At 41.0% G+C, this 18222-nt stretch overlaps 1 protein-coding gene across 1 annotated transcript in view; it reads right to left on the bottom strand.

Moving 5' to 3' along the window:
* The window catches only part of ATP13A3 (ATPase 13A3), a 111043-nt gene extending 93260 nt beyond the window's left edge, over window positions 1-17783 (bottom strand). Inside the window, exon 1 of the mRNA XM_006084753.3 lies at window positions 17536-17783. The gene's annotated coding sequence lies outside the window, so the exon portion shown is untranslated. The remainder of the gene's footprint in view (window positions 1-17535) is intronic.
* Window positions 17784-18222: the final 439 nt, after the last annotated feature.

Here is an 18222-nt window from a genome sequence, read left to right as displayed (position 1 = left end):
GTCTTCACAGAGCAACTGCTGATCAAGTGTGGTTAAGGATAAGTTACAGATTTTTTTTAGTACCACTGGAGGTACTAATATGGAAAAGTGTGAGTTTTCTATATTAAGAGAGCCTGTTTCATGTGTCTCAATAGAAATGTAAGACATGCAATGAACAAAACAAATGACAATGGGGAGGGACAGAAAAACAGGCATATTATTATTCCCTTTATACTATAGATTACTCCCAAATTCACAATTGTCTGACACTAGAATTTAGGGATCTTGCAATATTGTGGAGCAAGGGAGAACAGGAACAATTAAAAAGCTCATGAACCTATAAGAAAACAAGATGAAGTATAAAATTACATGATAAAACATTACCTGCCCATACCTGGCAAAAAAAAAAAAAAAAGCACTCTTGAAATATTGATGTCAGGAGTGCACCTTTTTGGAAAACCAACTGATATTAATTAAAATTTAAGATCCCCATAAACTTTGATCCAACAAACCTAATTAGAAATTCATGTCACTTGTACCTATACATACATGCTACCATTAATCACTTCTTCAAATTCCTCTGCATTGTTAGACTTATGAAATAGGTAAAACTTTTGTGCTATTTTTTTTCCTTTGGGGGCAAGAGTAAAATAACCTAGTTGAAACAAAGGTATTTTCAAACAAGCACAAAAGAAATTGTGTGGCATGGGCATCTAATACAATAGGAACTCTCAAATCAAGAGTTCTAATAACAGCTTAAATAAACAAACCAAATTCATAAGTGAACCTAACTCCTCTAACTAAAATTACACTTTTAAATTCAGGTGTAAAATGAGGTGTTTTTTTGTTAATATATAAATCAATGTTTATCCCATTCTAATGCAAATTAGTGACACTTCTTCTAAACTATAATGCTATCAATCCAAATCCCTAGTAACTAGACATTTCTATTGGCAATTTAAAAGACAGTATTTGAGCCCTAACCAGTTTGGCTCATTGGATAGAGCATCAGCCTGCGGACTGAAGGGTCCGGGGTTCGATTCCGGTCAAGGGCATGTACCTTGGTTGCGAGCATATCCCCAGTAGGGGGTGTGCAGGAGGCAGCTGATTGATGTTTCTCTCTCATCAATGTTTCTAACTCTCTAACCCTCTCCCTTCCTCTCTGTAAGAAAATCAATAAAATATATTTTTTTAAATAAAAATAAAAGACGGTATTTGAAATTTAAACATTCATTATTCTAAGATTCATACTTTCCACTTGGCTTTCAAATGTATTTTTGGGAAACAGACCCTTGAAAGATGCTGCTGTCTGCATTTCATGCCTTAATTTGTTGGTAAAACTTTCTGATATAAAGTCCCTCCATGCTTGACTTTCTAGGAAATATGAAAAATGCTAATCTTGATTGATTAAGTGAAGATTTTTTTTCCCTGTTTTGAAAAGGCAATATTGATTGGAAATAATAAGTAAAGTAGATAATGCCTGTAGAAATGTTTTGTAAACTAAAAGTCCTTGTATAAATGTCAGTTATTATTATTATGGTTGGCACATTACCCAACTATATTGATTTGTTAAAAAGTCCTTATTACACAATGACCACAGAAAATGAGAAAGTTCAGATTTCTATAATGGTTGTACCATGAGCAAGACCATTATCCTCTTTAACAGCAATTTAAAGTGCTGGATTTTTAAAACATTTGTTAAACGCAGATGCTAAGGCCTTTGTACTTTCTGCCTATGCTGAGTCAACATGGGTGGGTTTCAAACTGGGAAAAAGAAGTAAAGTTGAAAAGGGCTAATTAACATAATTTGTCTTTGTTGGTAATCTTCACTCAAAGACATTTTTCCATTGATTTTTAGATAGTGGGAAGGAGGGGGAAAGACAGAGAGAAACATTGATGTGAGAGAGACACATTAATTGGTTGCCTCCCGCATGCACCCTGCGCTCTGACTGGCTAGGAATTGAGCCTGCAATGGAGGTGCATGTCCTTGACCAGAATTGAACTTGGTGATACCCTTCAGTCTGTGGGCCGACACTCTATCCAAGAGCCAAACTGGCTAGGGAACATAATTTTTAAAAGTTGATCTTAGTGCCTATCATTTATAATTGTAAATTTGTAGGATTGTACTTTTTGTGCAGAATAGTTTACTAGTGATGTTGTGCTTCTTTGTGTTTAGGTCTTCATAAGGTCTGGAAAAATGAAATGTGAAGCATACTGTAATATAGATCATGAATAAAAATGATTTTTCTTTCTTGCAAACATAATAATCCTGAAGTAAACCATGCTGAGTAATGAAAAAAATTATTTTGGGGTTTGCTATTAATAAAAAAAACTAAACATCTCTGGGATCTATGTAGAACTCCTAGACATACTGAAGACTTAGAAGTATAATTCTCCTGAAAGTTTTCTTCTGTTCTTTTTTTCTTCTCTCCTCTTTTCTCTACCCTATCCCCTACCCCCACCCCTCCTCTCATCCTGGCCCTTCTCTACTTTGCTGCTCTATTTTTTTTACATACCTGTTTACACTATTACTCTCTGTTTCAATATGCAACTACTATGGAATCTTCTTTAATAGTTTAATTTAATCAACAATTTAAACTCAGAGCTGACTACCAAGAATGCACTTTACTCAACTAAAATAGACGATGCTATGAACAGTTGAGACCAACTTTGAGCATGTGCATGCACAGTGACCACTGCATCAGGATGGTCACCCGCCAACAGCAATAACAGTTTCATCTAAGCTACATCCTGCTTTTAGCTATTTCGTAAGAAAGTACTGACTAAGCTCCCAAGATGACCCATGAATGACATTTATACTCCCACAACAGAGCTGAATTATACGTCATATTAAGCTAGCCTGGGTTGTGCAGCAGGTAGTCAGGTAGGAAGCTTCTACTTCCTCTGCCCGCTTCTTAATTTTTAATATTCCCCAAGCCTCCACTTCCTCTGCCCACTTCTTAACTATTAATTTTCCCCAGGCTTTCTCTCTTTGTAACACCACCAGGGCCCAAAGATGGCACTATTAACCTATCTACTGTGGCAACTACCAATCAGTTCTTTCAGCACTGATCTCATGAGCCCCAGATACACAGATTCAAAGATCTACCATATGGGTTTGTTAGGTTCATTTTATCTTTCCTCCCACCACAAACAACCACCAATTTTCTCTACTTAATGAATACAATTTGCCTAAAAACCCATGCCAGGAATTTGGAAGTCATCCTACACTCCTTCCTAACCCATACCTAAGATACATCTCTAAATGTTGTAGGCACCAGAAACACTAGAAAAGGTGTTATCTGACAACCCCCTGAGTTGAAGAGAGAGGGCTGTCCCCTCCTCGGTTCTTATCAGTCTCCTGAGAAAGAATTCAAATGAGTGACCTCAGATGGTGATGGTGTAGTAAAGCAAATTTATTTAAAAAATAAAGCAAATAAATGTATTAAAGAAGCAAGGCAAACAAATGTTATCAAAATATTTCTGGCTTAAGAAGTACAGATGGGCTTCCCAGTTAGTCTGAGAAGTGCTGCCTGGTAGAGGTTTGGCTTTTTATACTTTTCTGTTGTCTATAGGTTTAAAATTTGAAGATAGGTTGAATATCTAGGTATCTTGAGGTCATCCTTTTACTTTATTTATGGCTCTCCCAGAATTTATGAGAAGCATTTGACGATTTTATCTTGACAAGCCCCAAGTCTGCTGGCTTCTCTGTTTAAACAGTGAGATGAAAACTTCTTCTTTCCTTCTTTGTTTAGTGGGTGAGATAAACTCTCCCTTCTCTCCTTCCCTCTCCTCCTGCTGCCTTGGCAGTTCCAGGGTGATTTATGCTATGTATTCTCTGGTTAGGGAGAAGAGGCATTAGAACTCCCCCTCCCTTCCTGTATTCTATGGTTAGTGAGGAGAGGTATTAGCCATTTGTTCTCAAGATAAGGCTCTGCTGCAAACTGGCTGCAAGCTGCCTAAACTGTTTGGCTTTATTTAATTTCCTTGTCTCAGTTTCCCTAATCCTCCTGCCCTGGAATTTTCCTAGCTTCTCACTATTCTGTAACATAAGTAACAAAATAAAGTACAGTATGGAGCAGGCATAGTTCCACTTACAGGATGACCCATAAGAGTCTGGAAGTCTTCCTGACTTGCTGGGGTCCAATCCAGCGGGTCCAGGGGTCCCCAAAGGTGTGGACGGAGTCGGCGAAGAAGGAATGACACGAAGACAGCCTTCAGTTGATCAGCAGCCTAGTCAGGACCTATAGCCAGGATCTCCAGCCAAAGTTCTGGTCGGAGTTCTGGTTAGGAACTGACGAGGATCTGATGAGGATCTGATGATGATCTGATGAGGATCTGATGTTTATTGTCTTGTTACATCCGTATTTATACCAGCCGATTTTAATCCTGTCAACTTCTTTTACAAAGGTTAGGGCGTTTCTTATCTCCATTCCAGGGAGTAAAGATTATGTAGCTTAACTACCCGCCTGGCACTTAATTAAGGGGTTGTATCCCCTCCCTAACTTCAGGGAAAAATCTCCACCTGGGGAAACAACCTTTCTCAGAGAGGTGACCTTGGTTAAAACACATGGCGCTAAGGAGAGCAAACATATTAAGAACAATATGCTATATATGCCAGGTCCCTTGAAACATATGCTGTGCAGATGTTTCTTTCCTGCAGCGACTGTGTCAAGCAGCAAGGATGGACCGGCTTCCGGCACTGACTTAGTGCCCTGAAGTGTTCCACTTTTTAACTTCATCCACTCCTGCACAGTAGCAGCAGTGAGAGCTACTGGCAGAAACAGAGATGGAACTGGTGTTACAGCGACCTTATGGATCACCTGTTCTTCTTGGATTGAAAAGTTATGTTTAATTTTTTTAAAAAGTTACATTACAGTCAATTTTTCATTACTATGGACAGAAAGTTTCACCAACATGTTCACCAATGAACTTAAAACAGTGCCTTTATCCTCACTAAGTAGTATCTTGAAATCTAACTCCAGATTATTGCTTGATTTAGGAAAAGGGAAATTAATTGAGAAAACCAAAATGTTGACCAAGTATCCTAATATTACAAAATAAGTCTGTAAATAATCAATCAGCATTCTAGCAAAAATCACTTGTGATTTCATAGAAAGTCATTTGTTAGAATGTCACTGTCTTCATGTGCCAAATTCTGTGCTAAATGCTGGAGATTACACAGATTAAATGTCTAACCTCAAGGAGCCAATTCTAAAACACAAGTCAGGCAAGGAAGCAAACATATATCACACAAAATGGATGAGTGCTGCAATAAAGTAGGTATCATGGGAGCAGGGAGAGGAACAGGGGAAGGAGGGGAGGAGAGAGGACAGAAAAGACTTTGGAGAACGTGAAGGTGTGAAGTACTTCAAGCAAAAAAGCGGCCAAAAGAGGGGAAATAACTGAGGGATGTAATCCAAGCAGAGGAATTACCAAGCGGAAGTACTGAGTGAGAAATCCTAAAAAATGTCAGGAATACAAGTTACTTAAACTGTCTAGAACACAGGGTAGCCTCTGGGGAAAGCACAGAAATGGAGCTAAAAAAAGAAAAAAGATTATTATGCTAAGAGAAATAAAGTCAGAGAAAGACAAATACCATATGACCTCACTTATATGTGGAATCTAACGAACAAAATAAACTGACGAACAAAATAGAAACAGAAGCATGGATACATGGAACTAACTGACAGCTGTCAGAGGGGAGGGGGCTTGGGGAATTGGATGAAAGAAGATGAAGGGCTTAACCAAAAAACATATATACATAATACATAGACTCAGACAGTGTGATGATAGCCAGAGGGAAAGGGGGTGAGGGTATGTGGAGGTGAGCAAAGGGTCCCCGGGGGATAAATGGGAATGGAAAGAGACTTTGATTGGAGTGGTGGACACATAATGCAGTGTACAGATGATGTTTTACTGAATTGTACACTTGAAACCTGTGTGCTTTTGTGAATCAATGTCACTCCAATAAATTCAATTAAAAAATAAATAAGAAAATAAAACAGCCCAGCCGGCGTGGCTCAGTGGTTGAGCATCAACCTATGAACCAGGAGGTCACAGTTCGATTACCAGTCAGGGCACATACCCCGATTGTGGGCTCGATCCCCAGTGGGGGGGCGTGCAGGAGTCAGTCGATCAGTGATTTTCTCTCATGATTGATGTTTCTATCTCTCTCTTCCTCTCCCTTCTCCTCTGAAATCAATAAAGGCATATAAAAATAAAATAGCACTTATAACACACACAAAAACATGGGATAGGATCAGATTATGATGAGGGCCTTATTTAACATGATAAAGATATAGATTAACTTGTACTCAATGGAGATTCTGAACATTTTCCAACTGAAAGAGACTCAAGGCCAGACCACAGAGCCACATTCCAAAGAATACAATGTAAATGATGTCCTCTAAACTTGTGCAATGCAGCAGCACATTTTCTAGGATGGCAGAACTCATTAATCAATACGTCCAGTGCTTGACACATACAGCAACTAAAAAAGTATTGAACAGTTAGATGTGCCAACACAATTCTAAGAGCATAACCAAGAGGCCCTAACCTTCCTTATGACCAATAGGATCATAACTCTTATGCATTACAATAATTGTAACTGCCACAACTTTTAGTGGAACATCAGGGTCATTCACAATGGGCTGCACCAGAGACAAGAAAGGATTCAAGGAAAACAACACATTAAGATGCTTTTGAACCTGACTAAATGAAGCAGGTTATTATATTCTTCTTCTTACCAAAAAATGGACAGAAAACAACCATGGGTTAGCTCAAAATTATTCATCAACTGACTATAAGACAGTGTTAACTATAAAAAGCCTATTTCAATATCAAAAGGATCCATGAAATAAAATTTTATTTTAACTAAGAATTTGGTAGGTTATTCTAGTCTTTCAAATAATTAAGTGCTCCAGATATCAGTAGGCTACTTACCTGTAGTACTTTAGATTTTACTTAGCAAACTAAATTATCTATACTAATAAAAGGGTAATATGCTAATTAGACCGAATAGACCGAACATCTTCCGGACATCCTTCCAGACAAAGCCACAGGGGCTGTGAGGGCAGAGGAGGGCAAGCGGCCGGCAGTGGCAATAGCAGCAGGATGATGGGGGTGGCACCTTCCCCTGATCGGCCTGGTCACCTCCCACAGAGGGAGGCCAGACAGCGGGGAGCAGGCCTATGCAGTCAGTAGGACATCCCCTGAGGGCTCCCGGACTGTAAGAGGGGGCAGGCCGGGCTGAGGGTTCCTCCGCCCCAGTGCACGAGTTTTCGTGCACCGGGCCTCTAGTATTATTATAATTGGCATTTAAATAAGAATTCCATCTCTTCTGCTTGAGAAAATATAGGGAAAAAGAATTTTTAAAGAGAAACTTTAGGAAATTACAGACAAAAGTTAATTATAAATAAGCTCAAAAATCTGATGCCTTAAGAAGCTCAAGCATAATCTAGAGATGAATAAAAATCTTGGATATATGAAGAACCAGTAACCCATGTTTTAAAGAAATCAACACAGCCCTGGCAAGTGTTGCTAAGTGGTTAGAGCATCAGCATGCACACCAAAGGGTTGTAGGTTCAATTCCTGGTCAAGGGCAAGTATGTGGGTTGCTGGTTTTATCCCCAGCCGGGTCTGGCTCGTGCAAGAGGCAACCAATCAATGTGTCTCTTGCTCACATCGATGTTTCTCTCTCTCTCTCTCTCTCTTCCTCCTTCCCATCCTTCCACTCTCTCTAAAAAGCATGGGGAAATATCTTCAGGTGAGGAGAAGGAAGGAAGGGAGGGAGGGAGGGAGGGAGGGAGGGAGAGGAGGGAAGAAAGGAGGAAGGGAAATTAACCCAAAGGCCACAGAAGTAAAATAAAATTTCAATTCTTCTTTTTAAAGAAAAGATTAATTTCACTAATCAGTATTAATGAAAATAAGGTACATAAAGTCCTATTGAATACATACAATTAAAAATGTTTTAATTTTATAATGTGGTCAGGGAGAGAGACAATGGGTAACAGTAGCACAGAGAAGGGGGGGGGGAAGAATGTAACACACACACACCCAGAGACACAAAAACACAAAAAATACACATAAAATGTACACCAAAGATACATGAGATTAACATTTTGAGTTTTTAAGGATATTGTTATCAACAATGCAAAATCATGGTATTTTTGCTATGAAAAGCCTGAATAAAACATCATGTCATTATTGCCTGCTGCTCCACTAAAAAGGCAATCCTTGCCCTGGCCAGTTTGGCTCAGTGGTTGGAGCATCAGCCTATGGACTGAAGGGTCTTGGGTTCAATTCAGTGGGGCACGTACCTCGGTTGCAGGCTGGATCCCCAGCCCCTGGTTGGGATGCCTGTGGGCAGCAACCAATCCATGTGTCTGTCTCTCTCTCACATCAATGTTTCTGTCTATCCCTCTCCCTTCCACTCTCTCTGAAAATCAATGGAAAAAATATCCTCAGGTGTGGATTAACAACAAAACAAAAAAAGCAATCCTCATACACACTCCTCTCTCACACACATACACAACTTGTTTTGAATATGTTAAATATCTATTATATATATATATATATATATATCCTATCTAATAATAGACAAACATGGTAATTAACCATACCTCAGCTACGCTTCCCATTGGCTAATCAGGGTGATATGCAAATTAACTGCCAACCAAGATGGCGGCCGGCAGCCACGCAGCTGAAGTGAACATGAGGCTTGGTTGCCCCGGCGATGGAGGAAGCCAAGGTTCCCCGCCTGCCGCAGCCGGGCTCTGAGCCTGAAAGCAACAGCTCCGAAATGCAACTATGTTTCAATTATAGAAGCTAAACAAACCCCAGATACCTGCTTTCAGCCAGCCGGCCTCAGAGCTGGAGCCACAACAAAGTTTCAATTACAGAAGGTAAATAAATGCCAGAATAAAATAAATAATAAAAAAAGGAGAGACTGGGAGCTTCAGTTGCAGGCTTGGCCTGCCTGAAAACAGCCCTCAGCCCCTCATCCAGGCTGGCCAGGCACCTCAGTGGGGACCCCCACCCTAATGGGGGTGCGGGCAGCCTGAAAACAGCCATCAGCCCCTCATCCAGGCTGGCCAGGCACCCAAGCGGGACCCCCACCGTTATCCGGGACACCCTTCAGGGCAAACCAGCCGGCCCCCACCCGTGCACCAGGCCTCTATCCTATATAGTAAAAGGGTAATATGCAAACTGACCCTAACAGCAGAAAGACTGGGAATGACTGGTCACTATGACACACACTGACCACCAGGGGGCAGACGCTCAATGCAGGAGCTGCCCTCTGGTGGTCAGTGAGCTCCCACATGGAGGAGCTCTGCTCAGCCACAAGCCAGGCTGATGGCTGCCAGTACAGAGGTGATGGTGGGAGCCTCTCCTGCCTCCTCAGCAGTGCAAAGGATGTCCAACTGCAGCTTAGGTCTGCTCCCCGCTGGCAAGCGGACATCCCCCGAGGGCTGCCGGGCTGCCAGAGGAATGTCTGATTGCCAGCTTAGGCCCAATCCCCTGGGGAGCAGGCCTCAGTCAGCAGATGGTCATCCCCGAGGGGTCCCAGACTGTGAGAGGGCACAGGCTGGGCTGAGGGACACCCCCCCCCCCAGTGCACAAATTTTTTGTGCACTAGGCCCTCGTGTGTGTGTGTGTGGTGTGTGTGTGTATATATTATATAATATATATATAATATATATTGTGTATATATAGGCTAAATGACCGTTACGACCAGATGACCAGATGACTGGCCAGTAGCTATGATGAGCACTGACCACCAGGGGGCAGTTCAACAAGGAGCTGTACCCTGGTGGTCAGTGCACTCCCACAGCCAACCTCCTGCAGGCTGGCCGGCCCCAATTGGCCGGGACCCCACCTGTGCACGAATTCGTGCACTAGGCCTCTAATATATATATAAAAGCCTAATATGCTAAGTGTCTGACCGATCAGTTGACCATTTGGTTGACCACTCGACCAATCACTATGACTCGCACTGACCACCAGACAGCTTGCTGCTGGGGTCCGGCTGATTGGGACTGGGCAAGACAGGCGGACACACCCTGGAGCACTCCCATGGTCTGGCCCCATTGGCCCCAATTGGGACTGGGCAAGATGGCCCCAATCGGCACCAATCACAGGCCAGGTCAAGGGACCCCACCCGTGCACTAATTCGTGCACCGGGCCTCTAGTTACTAATAAAACAAATAGTAAAGTACCATTTACTGAGCCTCTTATTCTCAATACTCTGGTAAGTTTTATTACTTCCATTCAGCAAATGAAAAAAACTTAAAAAAAAAAAAAGGTAAATGACTTGACCCATACTGCAGAGCCAGTAAGTGATGAGGCTGGAATTCAAAATGGCTTGTCCATGGCTCTGAAACCTACATTCTAACCAATATACCATGCACTTTGCCAGTGCATCTTAAGCCACCATAATGTCTTTTAAAAGACTGTTTTCACAATTGTTTTTTCTTTTTGGTTCTCTGATTCGATCCTCAGCTTCCCCTAATCTGCTGTGTATTCCTTCCAATGTGTTCTTTATTTGAGTTACGTCATTCTTTATCTCAGACTTCTTTTTTCATAGTAACTATATCTTTTTTCATGCTGTTGAGCATTTTTTACCATCATTATTCTGAACTCTGATTCAGATAAATTTCTTATCTCTGCTTCATTTATCTCTTCTTCTGGAGAATGCTCTAGTTCTTTCATTTGGGGGTTGTTTCTTTGTCTCCTCATTATGGCTTTCTGTTTGGGTTTGTGACTATGTATTACGTAGATCCTCTATACCTGTCAATCTCTAGTGCAGAGCAGTGTTAAAGGCTGTTTCTGACTAATTAGATCAGGCAAAGACTCAAATCCTCCAGAAACCCCCTCTGCCTACAGACTGATAGGATTGCCGGGCAATCATCCTCAGGTGTGTGAGTTTTTTTCAATAGGGTGGGGAAGTTGCTTCTGTCTGGAGGCTAATTGTTATTTTTAATCTCTTAAGTGGCCTCAGGGCAAGGTGTTTTCCAATAGGGTATGTCAACTGTCTTCCCCCCAGGCAAGGCAAATGTCTATGTGGGAAAGATGTCCTCCACTGCATGAGGGAATGACTCAGCCCAGGAAACTTGGAGTGTCTGCCTTCTGAGCTCTATCCCCCAAGTCCCCTATCCTGGCTTCTGCTCTCACAGCTCCAGTCCTCTTCACCCTCCCTCTTCTGAAGCACAGGTAGGTGGCTCCACAGGGAGTTTAGTGCGTTGGCCTTTTAAGAGGGTGCCTGAATTTTCAGCTGTTACTCCCTGGCAGATAGCACTCCACTGCTTTTCACAGCCAGATGTTATATGGGTACCCTCCTCAGTTTTGGTGTGTCTGCTAGGGGGCCCAGCTTGGGGGTTAGATCCCAGAGTTCTCAGTGGCAACCCCCCCCAGAGCTGAATTATCTCTCCAAGACTTCAGTTGCTGTCTGTAGGTGCCCGGCCAACCCCTCCTACCAGTCTCTATGCGGTCTCCACTTTCAATCCTCAGGTATCAGGGTTCTCTCCTGCAAGTTTTCTGTTGATTATTCAGGAAGTTTTTCTGTATTTTAGTTGTAATTCCAGTTTGTTCCTGGGATCATGTCCGTGCAGCATCCACTTACTCTTGTCGCCATTTTTAATCTCTAAGACTGTTTTCTTACTGTACTATCCCAAGAATGATTAGGTTCAGACATTTAAATTCCATGGAAAGCATTAACAACTTATACAGTTCTTTCAAAATAATGAAGATTTTGTTAGCTGTAAGGAAGACAATTTTTTTAAATTGATTTCAGAGAGGAAGGGAGAGGGAAACAGAGACAGAAACATCAATGATGAGAGAGAATCATCAACTGGCTGCCTGCTGCACGCTCTCTACTGGGGATTGAGCTGGCAATCCAGGCATGTGCCCTGACCCAGAATTGAACCATGACCTCCTGGTTCATGGGTTGACGTTCAACCACTGAACCACAGCAGCCAGGCAGGAGGACAACTCTTAAAAACACTGAAAGTAGCTGAGTATCAACCCAGAATTATACAAAGTATCAACAGTTCCCCAATATTCCCAATTTTATTGCTTAGCCTTTTAATTATGCTAGGTTCTTTGTGTGATATAACCCTGGGGGGATAGCTGATTTTCATAAATATCTAGTTTCTTTTTCCATTATTCACAGTGTGGAGTCACATTATATATGCATTTAATTATACCCATTCAACTATCTGTGCTGCAGGAAAGGAAAAAAAAAAAAGCGAGAGAGAAAAATACTTTAAATAATGGTGGCAGGATGCCTGCCCTACATCCTTGCACCAGAGTAAGCATGCAATGGAGAGTAAATGTGCTGCTTTTCAACCAATCTAAAGACCTATTCACCTGTCAAATGGTATCTCACATAGCCGACTGATTATGATCCAGCTCACCAAAAAAGTAGCCTGTGCGAATTGAAAAACAATATATCAGTTAACTATTTTTTCAAACTGGTGCCTTCCTAAAGAATTGTTTCAATGGTCATTTTGACAAGATTTTTAATATAAGTGAGAATTTAGGCCCAAAGCCCCCACAGAAAAGATGATTTCACTTTACTCAGTTCTTTAAATCAGGAAAAATTAGAAACCAAATCATTATCATTTATATCAAACTAAGCTAATAACTAATGTATTTTTCAACCTATTTCACAAATATAAGAAAATTAAAACAGGGATACATATGTGGGAGTTATCCCATGACTATTTTTAAATAACTAAAAATGTAATAGAAGTCCATCAAGTAATCAAAAGCAACCCTTAAAAGTTGGTTCTCAGTAGGAATAAATAAAACATACACACACTGAGTTTTGAGATATGCCATTACTAGAGTACAAAATAAAGGCAAGGGTGAAAAGAACACCCAACTAAGAGGAAGCTTCTAACTCCAGATACTTTAGTAGCATCACTTACCTCTCCAGATATCAGTTACCTTTTCTGTAAAAAGGGACTAGTCTATGACCTATCTATGATAATTCAGCATTATTATTTTCCAACCCCATACATCTTTATTTCAATGTCCAACTCACAAATTCCTTTGTGAAAAACTAAATAAAATAGGAGTCAATTAATCTAACTTGCTATCATTGAGGTAGAACTGTCTTTCATATAACACAACAGTTATAATTATTTTTATTTAAAATTTCTGAGAAAGATTCTACAGACATCAGCAAGCTCCATATTATGTAATCAGGAATTTCTACTTTACAGTTAACTCACTTTTACCCAGAAATTTAATTTCTTACCTAACTAATATCTGAGTGTCAATAGATCACTTAAAAACAAGATCCATGCCGAAACCGGCTTGGAAATTTTGATTAAGAGATTAATTATAACTAAATCTATCCCATCTCACACATATAAACAGACTTCAAACATAGGGTGCTTCTTACATTCTTAGTTCATACTAGTATTAGTGACCTTTGGTGATAGGAAGAGGCAAAAGATACAGTTTCACCTGTACCTTAAAAGGAACATGCCTGGCCGAAACCGGTTTGGCTCAGTGGATAAGCGTCGGCCTGCGGACTGAAAGGTCCCGGGTTCGATTCCAGTCAAGGGCATGTACGTTGGTTGCGGGCACATCCCCAGTGGGAGATGTGCAGGAGGCAGCTGGTCGATGTTTCTCTCTCATCGATGTTTCTAACTCTCTATCCCTCTCCCTTCCTCTCTGTAAAAAATCAATAAAATATATTTTTTAAAAAAAAGGAACATGCCTCACAGTTGTTTCCAAAGGTCTAATACGGCCTCTTTCCTTGGGGAGACAGCTTGCAATACATAAGTCCTTTTTTTAATTGGCAGTCTTAAAGTCTGCTATTTGAGTTAATGTTTTACCATCTCAGACCTAAGAAAGGCCCCAATATGAGCCTTCGGGTCAAAGATGTTACTAGATCTGGTGTTGGGATAGTTCTCTGGAGAACTGTTCTATGGAAACTTCATCAATCCCTATCCTCAACTTTGCTCATTCTCAGACATCTGATTATTTGAACAGCTCTCCCTTTCTTTCATTCCATTTATTCCCCTTCTTACTGATTACCATAAAGTAATTTTTTAACTCACTATTATAACAAGGATCATTTTGTCCAATTACCATTTTTCATGACACTTCACATTACATCTATTTTTAATCTTACTAATACAAATGTTTCTAACTCATAACTTTTATAATTACTTATTACCGTTAACTTCAGGACATTCTACCTTATAAATACCACCAGTTTTTCTCCAGGTTAAATATGCCCAGAACCTTTTACTTTTTTACCTAAATTTCAAAATATGTGCCCAAATTCTGATCCTCCCTTATTTCTTTACTCTCAAAATATGAACAAAATATCATATCAACAAAACTCAAGTGAGACTCTAATAATTACTTCCTTGCCTCTTGCATGTTTCCTGCACAAGCCAGGATAGTTAATTAGAACATGGTTTTTTGATGACTACAGATTTACTCTCTTGGTAGGCCAGTTAGTTTCATTTCAAACAGACAAACTATGCTCTAAAACAAAAAACTAAATCCTATCAGCTATCTCTTTTGTCCATTGCTTTTCAGAGAGAGTGGAAGGGAGGGAGGGAGGGAGAGAGGTGCAGGGAGAGGGACACACATTGCCTCCTGCACAAGCCCTGACCAAGGGGCAGGAAAGAGAACATGCAACCCAGGTATAGTCCAGGGGGGATGCTCTAATCACTAAACCATACCAGTCAAGGCCCATCAGCTATCTCTTATCTGGATTTAACCAGAGGAGCTAACTGGCACATTCAGAATATGTTTGAATCCCTGGAACGAACATTCTAATGATGTATCACATAGACATCAGACACTGCATATCCTCTTTTAGCTCACCACTGTATATCCTCTTTTAGCTTACCACTGTTAATTGTTTTAAAAATTTTATGAGTGTTGTCCAATTTATGGCCCCTTCACAAGGTCTCCCACCACTTAGTACTTATATAGTTAGTTTAGGTTACCAATTATACCCATGAACAGAATCCAGCTTTAGATAAACCAAGCAATCAAGATTAATTTTGAAATTCTATTTGTCTTCCAAGATTTTAGAAATTAACAATCACCTTGTTGTCATTTCCACCTTAAAGTTTGATTTCCACCACCACCACCCAGACCACTGGGGAAAAATACAGAATAAAGACAAACTTGCAGAGGATGCCCCCATATCTGACCATAACCCATTTCCAGAACTGCTATAAATCTTAGGAATAAAGTATATTCACATTTTAAGACCTTATATTCACAGTGGTTGCGAAATCACCATGGTATACAAGCACATCTTGATGAAGTAAATGGAATGGAAGAGTGAAAGGAATTACTATATATTATGTGACAGGAAGAGTATTGCTTTCTTTACATTATGTCCCCAGCTAATCCTCAAAACTCGGAGGTATTAGTATTCTTTGTTAACTAAAAAAAAAAAGGAATAAGAAAAACAGAGAAGTTAAGCAACTTAGAGTATAAGGGACTTTGAAGACAGCCAGAATCCTAGCTCTGTTACTGTAGGTGACCAGGGGTTTCTAGTACTAGGTTTACCAGGTTAACTGTATGTGACTCTGGGCAACCTAACATCTCTGAACATGTTTCCTCTTCTGTAAAATGGAGTTTAAGTGAGACACTTCATGTCAAGTGTATAATTCAAAACATAGAATATAGTAAGCTTACTCAATAAGTATCTCAATATAGTAGCACTGGTCAAAGTCAAACTAGCTAAGAAAGTCAGAAATAAAATTCAGGTCTGATTCCCAAGTCCATGCTTTCTTTACTACAAAATACTACAGCTGCAAACACACACTTATTTTTTTTTAATATATTTTATTGATTTTTTTTACAGAGAGGAAGGGAGAGGGATAGAGAGTTAGAAACATCGATGAGAAACATTGATCAGCTGCCTCCTGCACACTCCCTACTGGGGATATGCCCGCAACCAAGGTACATGCCCTTGACCGGAATCGAACCTGGGACCCTTCAGTCTGCAGGCCAATGTTCTACCCACTAAGCCAAACCGGTTAGGGCTGCCAACACACACTTATTATCCACATAAGAATTCATTCTTGAAACATGACATAGATGGGAAACTGATGCTACCTAAATGAGATAACTATTAATGGCTAACTAAACCAACAGAAGTATTTTAGCTCTAATATCTAATAAGCCAGAACCAAGTAGAAAACTCATCAGAAGATACTGTTTAGACATCCAGGCTTTGCTCTAACTACTATAAAATTATTTTCCTCTGTAGAAACTTATCAAACCAACTAGAGGCCCGATGCACAAAATTTGCAATAATATTTAATGTTTCTGCATTTTAAAATTCTAACTTAAAATTCTGACTCATAGATCTAAAATAGTCATTACACACAGAAATGTTCTCCTCGTTCAGTTCAGAATCATGTGCAGGAAACACTGGTTTGTTTCGAGGTTAACGACTCCAAAATTTGTGCAAGGGGCTCAGCCCCTGCTGCTGAGGCAGCTGCCTCTGCCTTGGCGCCGTGGCTTAGTCTGGAAGGTCATCCAGAAGGCCATCCGGAAGGTCATCTGGTCTAAATAGCATATTATGCTTTTATTATTATAGATTGTAAATTAAATTTTTAAGTACCAGAGGTACCCCAAATAAGTCTTCCTGGTTGTCCTGGACAAAGAAATCAGCCCTCCTACTACATTATTTGAACACTGCATCAAATTGAAAAAATCTCAACTTTATTTTCAGAATAAACTACTACTTAATATTGTTATTTATTTATAACTGTACTAAGTGTACTTATAAATTGAGACAACCAAACAGTATCATCACTTTTCCTACCCAGTCCCTTGACCCAAAACAAGCTTTTTTGTTGTAACAATGTTTAAAAAATATCACTTAACAATCTAATGCTGGGGGGGAGGGGGGGAATCTAATGGCGGATAATGCAAAACCAAGGATAGTAGCAAAAGTAAATTTCCATAATAATTATTAATAGGCTTACTATTTCAACCAACTGAGCAACACTGGCCAGGGCTCAATAGGCTTACTATTTCTAACAACTTCCAGGAACAGATTTGCCTTTAAAAAGGATTGCTAAACCTGAATGGGATGCCCACATACATTTATTTTGGCAACTGTAGCCTATTCAGCCAGGCAACAAGCCTCTTGAGAAAAGAATGCCACTTATATTCCGGCGAAACATGTGCCTTGGTACAGAGTCTGAGTTCTAACCAAAGGTAGAACATTTTTACTGTGTGATCACCCTTCAAAAGACAATCCAATCAGAAAACCTTCACTTTAGCAACAAAGCTTTTAGAAAACAGTGTTCATTTTTGCAATAAATATTTAACGTTTCTGCATTTTAAAATTCTAACTTCTGACTCATAGATCTAAAATAGTCATTACACACACAAATGTTCTCCTCGTTCAGTTCAGAATCATGTGTAGGAAACGCTGGTTTCTGTTTCAAGGTTTACGACTCCATACCCATTCATTTTGCACTAATATAACCACTAAATGGAGCTCGAAGACACTGATGATTAGAAGCAGTTAATTGTGTGAGTAATGCCTACCTCCTATGTCCAGACACCGAGAGCCAAAGATGTTTCTGTCAGATCTACGGGAAAAGGAAACAATAAACACCTGTCACAAAAGGGGAAGCCACTGTCCATTCCCAATCCCATTCATTGGCCAGCACCTCCCACCCCCAAAAGAGGGGCTAAGAACCTAACTTATGAGCCTCATGGGGAGAAGGAAAGGCCACCTCCGTATTGGAGGAAAGGGCCTGGTTTTTCTAACTAGTCCTCACTGGGAGAATCAAAGCGAGAGGGAGGCCTTAGGCAAGTCACAAGTCATTTTTTCCTCTCGGGGCCACGCTCAGTTTCTCTGGAAAACACGGCGATGAGCAAGGAGCTTTATGCTCCGGGGCTAAGGGCGAGCTCGAGATCCCTGGAGTCGGCATCCGCAGAAACCCGGCGAGCGTCCTGCCGACACCCCACCTGCGACCGGGGCGGGGGGGGCGGGCGCGCGGGGGGGGGGGGTTCCTAAAGGGGCTGGGGGACCGACCTGGCCCCGAGCCCCGGGCCCGGGGCGCCCTCCCCCGGGCAGCGGGGCCACACCAGGGCCTCGCACCCCCAACGGGGATGCCGCCTCCTCGCCTCACCTGGTCCAAGGCGACATGACGGTCCCAGAACCCCTCCCGGGGCTGCACACACCTTCCCCGAGAAGGTAAGGCCGAATACGGCCCGAGCGGGCTGACC

The sequence above is a fragment of the Myotis lucifugus genome, unplaced genomic scaffold (genome assembly GCF_000147115.1).
Source record: "Myotis lucifugus unplaced genomic scaffold, Myoluc2.0 scaffold_14, whole genome shotgun sequence".
NCBI classification, from domain to species: Eukaryota; Metazoa; Chordata; class Mammalia; order Chiroptera; family Vespertilionidae; genus Myotis; species Myotis lucifugus.
The sequence above is the reverse complement of the archived record's forward strand: the minus strand, read 5'-3'. Positions and strand labels throughout refer to the sequence as shown.